This window comes from Martes martes (genome assembly GCF_963455335.1).
Source record: "Martes martes genome assembly, chromosome: 10".
NCBI classification, from domain to species: domain Eukaryota; kingdom Metazoa; phylum Chordata; class Mammalia; order Carnivora; family Mustelidae; genus Martes; species Martes martes.
Genome location: NC_137898.1, coordinates 110989918 through 110998308, shown reverse-complemented (window position 1 = coordinate 110998308; position 8391 = coordinate 110989918). Strand labels below are relative to the sequence as shown.

At 45.3% G+C, this 8391-nt stretch overlaps 1 protein-coding gene across 1 annotated transcript in view; it reads left to right on the top strand.

Annotated features, from left to right (window-relative positions):
• Window positions 1-457: 457 nt before the first annotated feature.
• The window catches only part of ELMOD1 (ELMO domain containing 1), a gene marked incomplete at its 5' end in the record, with an annotated part of 61161 nt that continues 53227 nt past the window's right edge, over window positions 458-8391 (top strand). Inside the window, one exon of the mRNA XM_080815323.1 lies at window positions 458-593. The remainder of the gene's footprint in view (window positions 594-8391) is intronic.

Below are 8391 nucleotides of genomic sequence, written 5' to 3'. Positions count from 1 at the left end.
GGAATCAGTCTGTGAGGCCGCAAGGGCCGGAGCTGAGCTAAAGCAAACTTTGCCTTCTGGACAATTCTCTGGGAAGCAAGCGAGAAGCACACCTTGCCCCTCACTGCCGGACACACTGACAGGTGTCCGGGTCCCCGGACCTCCCGCAGATCCGCCGGGCGCGACCCAACCGGGCCAACCGCGGCCGCGGCCCCGCTCTGGGCCCCAGCAGCGGTCCCTCCCCCGGCCCCGCGCCCGCGCCCCCGGCTGGGGACTGGGCATGCTCAGTCGCCGCCCGCGTCGCGCTCCCAGGGAAGCCTTCGCACGCCCTCCGCGGGCTGCTCTCGGTCGCCTCCCCGCCGCCGGCCGCCCGGGTGCCTCCCGGCTCGCTCCGCTCCCCGCGACCCAGATTCCTGGCCCGCCTCCGCCCCGCCCGCGCCCGCAGCCAGTGCGACAGCCGCGGCCACCCTGTGCAGCCGCGGTGCGGGGGAAGGAGGGACCGCGTCCAGCGCCGCCGCCGAGCGCGCAGCCCGAGCGCCTGCGGAGGGCGGGCATGGAGACCCCGCCGCCGCGCGCCGGGACCTGCTGAGCTTCCCGCCGCCGCCGGGGTCCGGGTGAGTCGCCGCGCCTGGGGGCGACCCCGGAGGGGCAGAGGCGCGAGGGGCGAATGCCCTTGGAGAGCAGGGAGGTGGCGACGAGGACGTGCGAGCACCGTGCGAGCTGCGTTGCGTCTGGGGCGCAGCGGAGAGGTCAGGGTTGTGGCCAGAGAGGGGCTGGAATGAGAGTGCGCCCTGCCTCGGTGCAGGGGCTTCGGGGGCAACCAGGACCGTCATCCTTTCCTCCTGCGCACCCCCCGAACTAACACCCGCGGGGCCGCGCGGGAGGCCGTTTGCGTCTCGGCCCGGACGCGGGTCACCTAGCGACCGAACCGAACGGGGGCTCTGGAGGAGGCATCCTTGGCAGAGGCCAACATGGGAGGTGGGGACACCACGGGCGGCCTGGCCCCGACGAGTGGCCCTCCCGGGTCCTGGACCCCTGCCACCCCCCGCGCCGCGGCCTTGGGCCCCAGGGGCGCTGCAGGGCTGCGGGGCAAGGGGTCCTCCGCGCTGCGGTCCCCGAGGGGCCGTGTGAGGAGCTCCTGCAACTGCTGGGAAACTCCTCACTCCGAGAGCATCTCTTTCCCGGGCAGGTAGACTCGAACAGGCGTGTGGGGAGCGACGGGCAGCAGATTGTGGTGGTGGGGTGTGTTGTGAGTGCCTTTTTCCCCGGTGTGGGTGCGTGCTCCTGCTCTACCTCTCAGTGGGAGTCCGGTAACACGCCTTATGAATATTTCAGAAACGACCTCACAGGCTCGCTTGCTTCGGATCAAGTTTAATGAGTGTGTTTGTCAGCCCTGATGCTCTGCACAGCCAGGTAGCAGCCCCGTGCCTTCAGCTTTCCAAATTTCCTCCCTTTCTCGCACCAACTAGGAAAATGCCGCTACTAACCCCCAGGGAGTTTTGGCATGGTCCCATACGTTGAGTGTGTCCTTTGGAGAGACCAGTTTTGGGCAGGCTTCCAGGCATTGTTCTGCATCTCTGCAGTGTGTGCGTGTTGTGCCGGTAGCTTGACAACCATCCTTAACTGGAGCTGCCAATATGGTGGAAAGCAGGTACCGTGCTTGTGTTGGGCTAAACGTCTTAATTCATTATCCTCTTGTGACACCCAGTAGTTAGGGCGGACTTCGTCCTTCTCTGCCTCGAAGTTGAAGCTGAGGTTAGTCCGGCTGAAATTCTGAGGAAGGTACACTCCAGTATCCCTCTCCTTAGGGAGGTATTTCTCTCTCCTTAATGCTTTCATGGGAATAAGTAATGAGAAATCACTGTCAAGAACACGGAAAGAAGAACGCATTAATGTGGGAAACTTTCAGGATCGGAACAAGCTGTCCCTTTCACTCCCACTGCACCATCACCTTCGGTACACCAGCCCGGCGCATGCAGCAGTTAGCACTCTCTGGCCGTAGTCGTTTGCAGAAACCTGCTTTTGCTTTCCTTACTGAGACAGGTATGTCTTTTAAGGACCTGTGAGGAATTCTTCTGTTGACCAGGGTTTCAAGCCTCCGAGATTTACAGGAAACTCTAAGAGGCAGCTCTTTCTGCTTGCCAGCCCATTCACACTGAAGCTGAAGCGCTTGGGTTTACAGACGTTTCCCCTTTAGGGATGGCTTCACCAACAAAGACCCGCTGCAGTTACATCACAGGCCCCACCTCCGCCTGCCAGGCTGCCTCCCCCTACCTAGCCTGTGAGTGAGGACAGCACGTTTCATGGTGCCTGATTAATGAAGAAAAGAAATCCCCAAATGAAAGACTTACTTATTTTCAATATTGTGTTTTGTGTTTTGCTGGTTTAATTGAAAATATGAAATTTTTAAAAATTATTAACATATGTAGAAAGGACTTGACTCAGGCATAGTAATAACGATGAATATCAGCTTTGCAAGAGATTTTGAGCAATGCTACAGTGTTCTTTCTGCTAAAATTATTAACAGATATTAGAAAGGAGTTCTATAAATTAGCAAAATAAATGGAAATTATGTACAGTAAACAGCATTTCCTAAAGCATGCTACTGAGATGTTCAGAAAGAAACAGAGCTGCATTAAAAGACATAAAATCTGCCCAAGTGAGAAGTTTGCAGAACTAGGACACAAACCTCCAAGGGCTCTAAAGAAACATCTTTAGAATTTTTAAGGAGTCACTGGTACAACTGTCAGACTTAGCAAGTAAAAATACAGGCTGACCAGTTAAATTTGAATTTCATATAAACAATGAATAATTGTTTTAGTATAAGTATGCCCCATGACTACTTGTGACATACTTATACTTAAAAAAATATTTGTTGTTTATTTGAAAATCAGTTTTGATGGAGCAGCTTGTATTTTATCTAGCAACTCTAGTCACTGGAACTTTCTCACTCCTCGTTTTTGGGTCACTTATGGGTTGAAAATAAAGTGGAGCAGGAGTCAGATGCTGTTCTGCAGACAATCTGGGACAAGCTCATTTCTGGTTCAAGCTATTGAAAATAACTCATGCTTAAAAGTTAGTAGTTTCAGTTCAGCACATAATTGTTGAGTACCTCTGCTTGCTAGGCTTAGGGAGAGGTGCCAAAGCTGTGAAGATGAGTAGGGACGGCGTGGGTGTATGAGGGGGAACCCACACCTTGAGACCTGAAACTTGCTATGCCAAGTGTGTGGGGGGAGCCTGGGATCGACACTGAATTCTGCGGGCAGCTCCAGTCGGGGAGTGAGATGACCAGCACTTCTGACAGATCTGGCTTTGAGATCCTATCCTTATTCTGGGAAGAAAACCACCCCTGGGTTTATACCTAGTGAATGGGAGCCAGAAGTTGAAGGGTTTTACTTGATAGCCTCAGTTAGAGGACAGAGTGGCCTGTTGGGCAAGGAAGTGAGGAGGAGATGCGAAAAGAGACTTTACATAGTTGCTGGTGGGAGGGAGCAGAGGTGGGACAAGTGCAGGGCTCACTAAATGGTACCTGGGTGAATGCATCTCCCTGCATTTAAAAAAGCATCGGCCTGCCCTCTGACTAATACTTAAAGTCCTGCTTCATGGTTCCACTTCCATCCTGCTTTCCTCAGATAAACTGTCATCAAGTAACACTGGAGTATAGCATTTTACAGTATTTCGTGTGAAAGTAGATATTTAAATGTAATATTGGAGCTGCTGATCAATATTCAGTTGCTTCTGGCACAAACTTCTGACATAGGATTAGCAGATGTTTTGGTTTTAGCCAATCTACTGCCTCAAGCAGGAAAAGATACTAACTTGCCATCATTTTCTGATGTTGTCCAGCTATCTTTAAGGAAGCAGATTCTGATGGTGTTAAGAATGGAGATTTTACAGAAATAGCACTATGTGAAAATGACCATATGCTTGTAGTACCAGAGAGTACCTACTCAGAATATTCTAAATGCAATTAATTCCAAAAAATAGCACACCACTTATATTTGCATCTTTGAAAACCCAGTGGGTGCCTTCACTATTAATCAGCACAGGAAGTTTCCAGAGAAGCTGAAGATCAAACCAGTACAGTCCATGCAGAGAACTCGAAGATTCCAATCTGTCAGTCTCAAGCAAAGGACACAGAGTGCCATTCTAGATAGCACTTCTATCAACAAATCTAGTTATCTGAGGGGCCATCTTCAGAAAAGGCTCATATGTTTGAGTATCCAGATGGTTAAATTTCCAATTCATATTTTATAATAAGTCTTAAAAATCATAAAAATTACTCTGTGCTAAAATGCATCATGAAGTGGTTAATTCAGGTCTTTCTGATCAAAGGATTATCCTTTAAAAATAGAGCAAAAAATGAAAAGTTCTATTTCAAGTATTTGTACTGTTCCTCTTTGTAGTGTCTGCCAAACATGTCTTGCCTTATAATTCTGATAGTGGATGAGGAAAAAAAAAGTGATCGAGGACATACTGAACTTACTAAAATTCCTAGGCAATTAGACCATGGATTTTATTTTGAGCAAGATTCCCCATCGATATGGCTTATTAAAGGAAGGCTTACTGCGGTGGTCTCCAATGACGGCTTACGTGCACTACTACCCAAGAGAGATTTAACGGAAATCGTGTGCTCTGCTGGCATTCTAAATCCTCAGTAAATACTGTGAATTGAAAGAATCTGAAGACAGTGTGTTCTTGCATCCCAGGAGAAAGCGCAATCACGCTGACCACAAGCAAGTCTTATTTTACATCAGTTTCTGTGGTGTGAAAATGAAAGATAGGCGCATTTAAAAAGAAAACGGTGCCAGCTCCAACCCTCTGTCTATAAAATAAATGTTAGCTGTTACTACTGTTTTAAGGGACAAATAACTTCATCTTCAGGGTAATTAGACAATTTGTATATTGTCTGTGTACCCTCTGCTGTTTTAGACACCACTGAAATAATCACAATTTGCTCTGTTTCATTTTTTGCTTTTTTGGTACAAAGCGAGATGATTGTGGTAAATGCTTAAGAGGAGCTCATTAAACCCCTTTAAAAAATCAGTCTCAAACAAGCTAATAACTGCAGAATTCAAAGGTCCTTACATAGTTTTTAAATGTAGTTTCCATTTTAATTATTGGTATTAGGACTTGGTTAATTAGAATGCTTAGTAGAAGAGCTCATTTCAGCTGCTGTAGCTCTCCCTCCTATTTCTCTTGTACAACTAGATGGCAAAAAGCTGCCATGTGTTTTGAAGGACTCATTCATGGTGAAACTAATAATTTATTTATCCCACAGCTGCTTTTTGGCTTAGCAAATATCAATGACATCATAAACTCGGCTTCCCACCCTCCCCTTTTTTTTACATCACCAGTAGGCATTATAAATATTTTAAGTGTAAATCAATCCCTGCAATGAATTTACTATACATTTCTTCCTTTTTAGAAGAATAAGAATGTTCCAGACTTCAGAATTTAGAAGCCAAATTTTCTGAAGATTCTACATTCCAGTAGAACACTTTAATTTTAATTAGATTTTCTTTGGTTGCTTAAGTTAGCAAAAAACTTAAAACAATTGTTTTTATTCAAGAAGTTAAATCATATATTCTTTTAAAATGGCAATAAGCATCTATCAAAGTTATTATAATTAAAATGCACATTATGGACATCATTATTTTTAAGGCCTATATTAAAATGCCTTATGTAGAATTTTGACTTTGATATTGACTCATGTACAGTGTGTACGTAGCCCAACAGTAAATAAACCCAGCATACGAAAATCAAGACTTACAAAAAGGATTGGGTGTCATAGTTTTTGCTTCACTGAAGACTTCTGTGTTGTATCAGGAATGTCTCCTACTGCTCCTTTGAATTGTAGATAACTAGAGTATTTAAAATAGAGCCAGACCATCAGATTTTTACATCCTCACAATCCTTCTGGAGCACATCTGTAAACGAGGCTCTTGAGTAATGTTTGTGGGTGAGACACAGAAATGAGGTCTAGGATGTGGTCTAATAGCTGGGTTGATCAGCTGTACCCATAGAATGTTCACAGGTGTGGAAGCCAACATAGAAGGTGGCTTGTGTTGGCCTGCCTTGACCCTGACATTTCTACAGTTTTATCAACTCAGGCATACTTAGACTGTAAGTATGTTAGGTTTGCTAATGATGCAAAGCTCAAAGCACTAGTGAATTTGAATGACAATCACTATTAAACTTGATATCCCTGAGCCCAGAGCAAGGGCTGAAACTAAGACTATGTTTCAAAAGAATAGATGTTGGCTTCATTTAGGTTCTAAAATCAGCTGCCCAAGGACATGGAATGGAATTCCTAGTTTAACAGTTTGGGTTGTAAAAAAGTTTTAGGTCACTTGAGTATTAACCAACAAGACAAAAGAAATTAATGCTATCTTTGGTGAGATTCCTAGGTGAATAGGAATCAGAAACAAACAATACAATATACTATACTCAAAACGATGCACTGTGGACCACCTGTCAGGGATATAACAAGGGGGACTGCCTTTGTTGGGTTGGACGCTGGCTCACATGACCTTAAAAGCACCTCCTAAATCTGATTATGCAGTTTAAATTGAGCTTCCACGCACCTATACGTCGTGAGTCTGCCAATGTCTCATTTAGCCTAATTCGGTAATATTTATGTAACATGTAACTATTACATATCCTTTTGTGGACTTATAGTGAATATCTATCCTTATCCTTTTTTTCTTAATGATTATTCCCTAGATAATTAATCAGTCATCACTTAAAGGAAGTGCATCTATTCTGTGACCACCACTGGGTTAAATTTAAAAGGCCATATCCAAGTATGCTTTCATTATCTAAGATCATAAGTAAAATTCCTAATTCAAAATGATATGTATTTTGAATAGCCATAAAATAGGCATGGGTCCAGGTTTTAATATAAAATTGCACAGTGCACCTAATCAACTTAGACAAAGATGGAAGGCAAACATGCTCACTCCATGTACTTGGTGTGTACTCCTCTGCATTGTGTTTTGGCTTTTGAAAGTATTTCTTTAGAGTCGAGTGGACACTTGTTCCTTTTGAACACTGTCATCTGAACCCCTTTCCCATGTTGCAGGCTCTCCCACATTCTGAGGCAGAGCCCAACCCCACCACAGGAGCTACAATGCTAGGTATATAATGTTTGCATCCAGGGCCCGTGACCCAGACTCTGCCCCAGTGGCAGGTGCTCCAGACAACAACACCCCTTGCCCCATGCTGGGAGATCAGCAGGGCCTGCTCTGGAGTCTGGACCTGGTGGCAGCAGGAGAGGTGTCTTTACTGGACCGGCCCCATGCCATCATTTTAAGGGTTATTTTTGGCCACATAACCTCTAAACCTAGTTCTCTGGCCCTCCCAGAGAGTCTGTGGGTTACCTTCAGAACAAATTCCTTTTTGGCTAAAATAGGCAGAGCTAGTTTCTGTTCCTTGTGATAAGAAATCCTGACTGTTAGAGGGTGCACGTCCGTGCTCATGCTGGCATATTAGTCACTAGGGCCTACTGAACATGATGCACTCTGAAAAGCACAAAAGGAAATGTTTATTCATTTTCTGGGTATTTCTGGAATAAGGCACCTTGAAGAGGCACACGAAGCTGGTGTTTTCAAATTAGTGCTATGGGGACAAGTAGGAGGAGGTTGTCAAACAAGATGGAGACAGATATCATTTTGTGGGTTTACTGACTCTGAAGATTGATTTAGCATGGGGATAAAGGGTCGGAATAAGAAAGAATGCTGTTTGGGAAAATACTGTGTTTCATCAATTCCAAGACGCCTTTTTTTTTTTCATCATAACATTCATGAAATTAGGAAATATTGCTAGAGTGTATCATATTTTAATTGCCACTTTTTTCTCCTAAACCCATCTACCACATTTCACCAAATATAAGACATCACTGATATAAACCATTAAATATTTTAACCACTAGGAAACAAGCTCCATAAATATTTTAAATTTTTTTTTTTTTTTTTTTGGGGGGAGAAAGAGAGAATGTGGAGGGAGAAGGGGCAGAGCGAGAGGGAGAGAATCTCAAGCAGGCGCCATGCTTAGGGCAGAGCCCAAGTGGGGCTCCATCTCATGACCCTGAGATCATGACCTGAGCTGAAATCAAGAGTCAGATGCTTAACCCACTGAGCCACCCAGTATCAGTAAATATTTTAATGGCAACACCTAACACCATATGGAGGCTCTAGAAGATTTAAAGTTCCTAAGAGAACCAAGTCAGTCATGGAAGTGGTGTGGGTTAGATACCAAATTCCTGTTCATTTTTGTTGTAGTCTCCCAAAGCTGTTAAAGAGCAATAAATTTACCTCTAACTTCTGTTCTGAACAAAGTCAGGTGCTAAACATCATTGCTTGGCTGTAAAACATGCCCCTATGGTTATAGTGATTCTCAATTTTGTTGAAG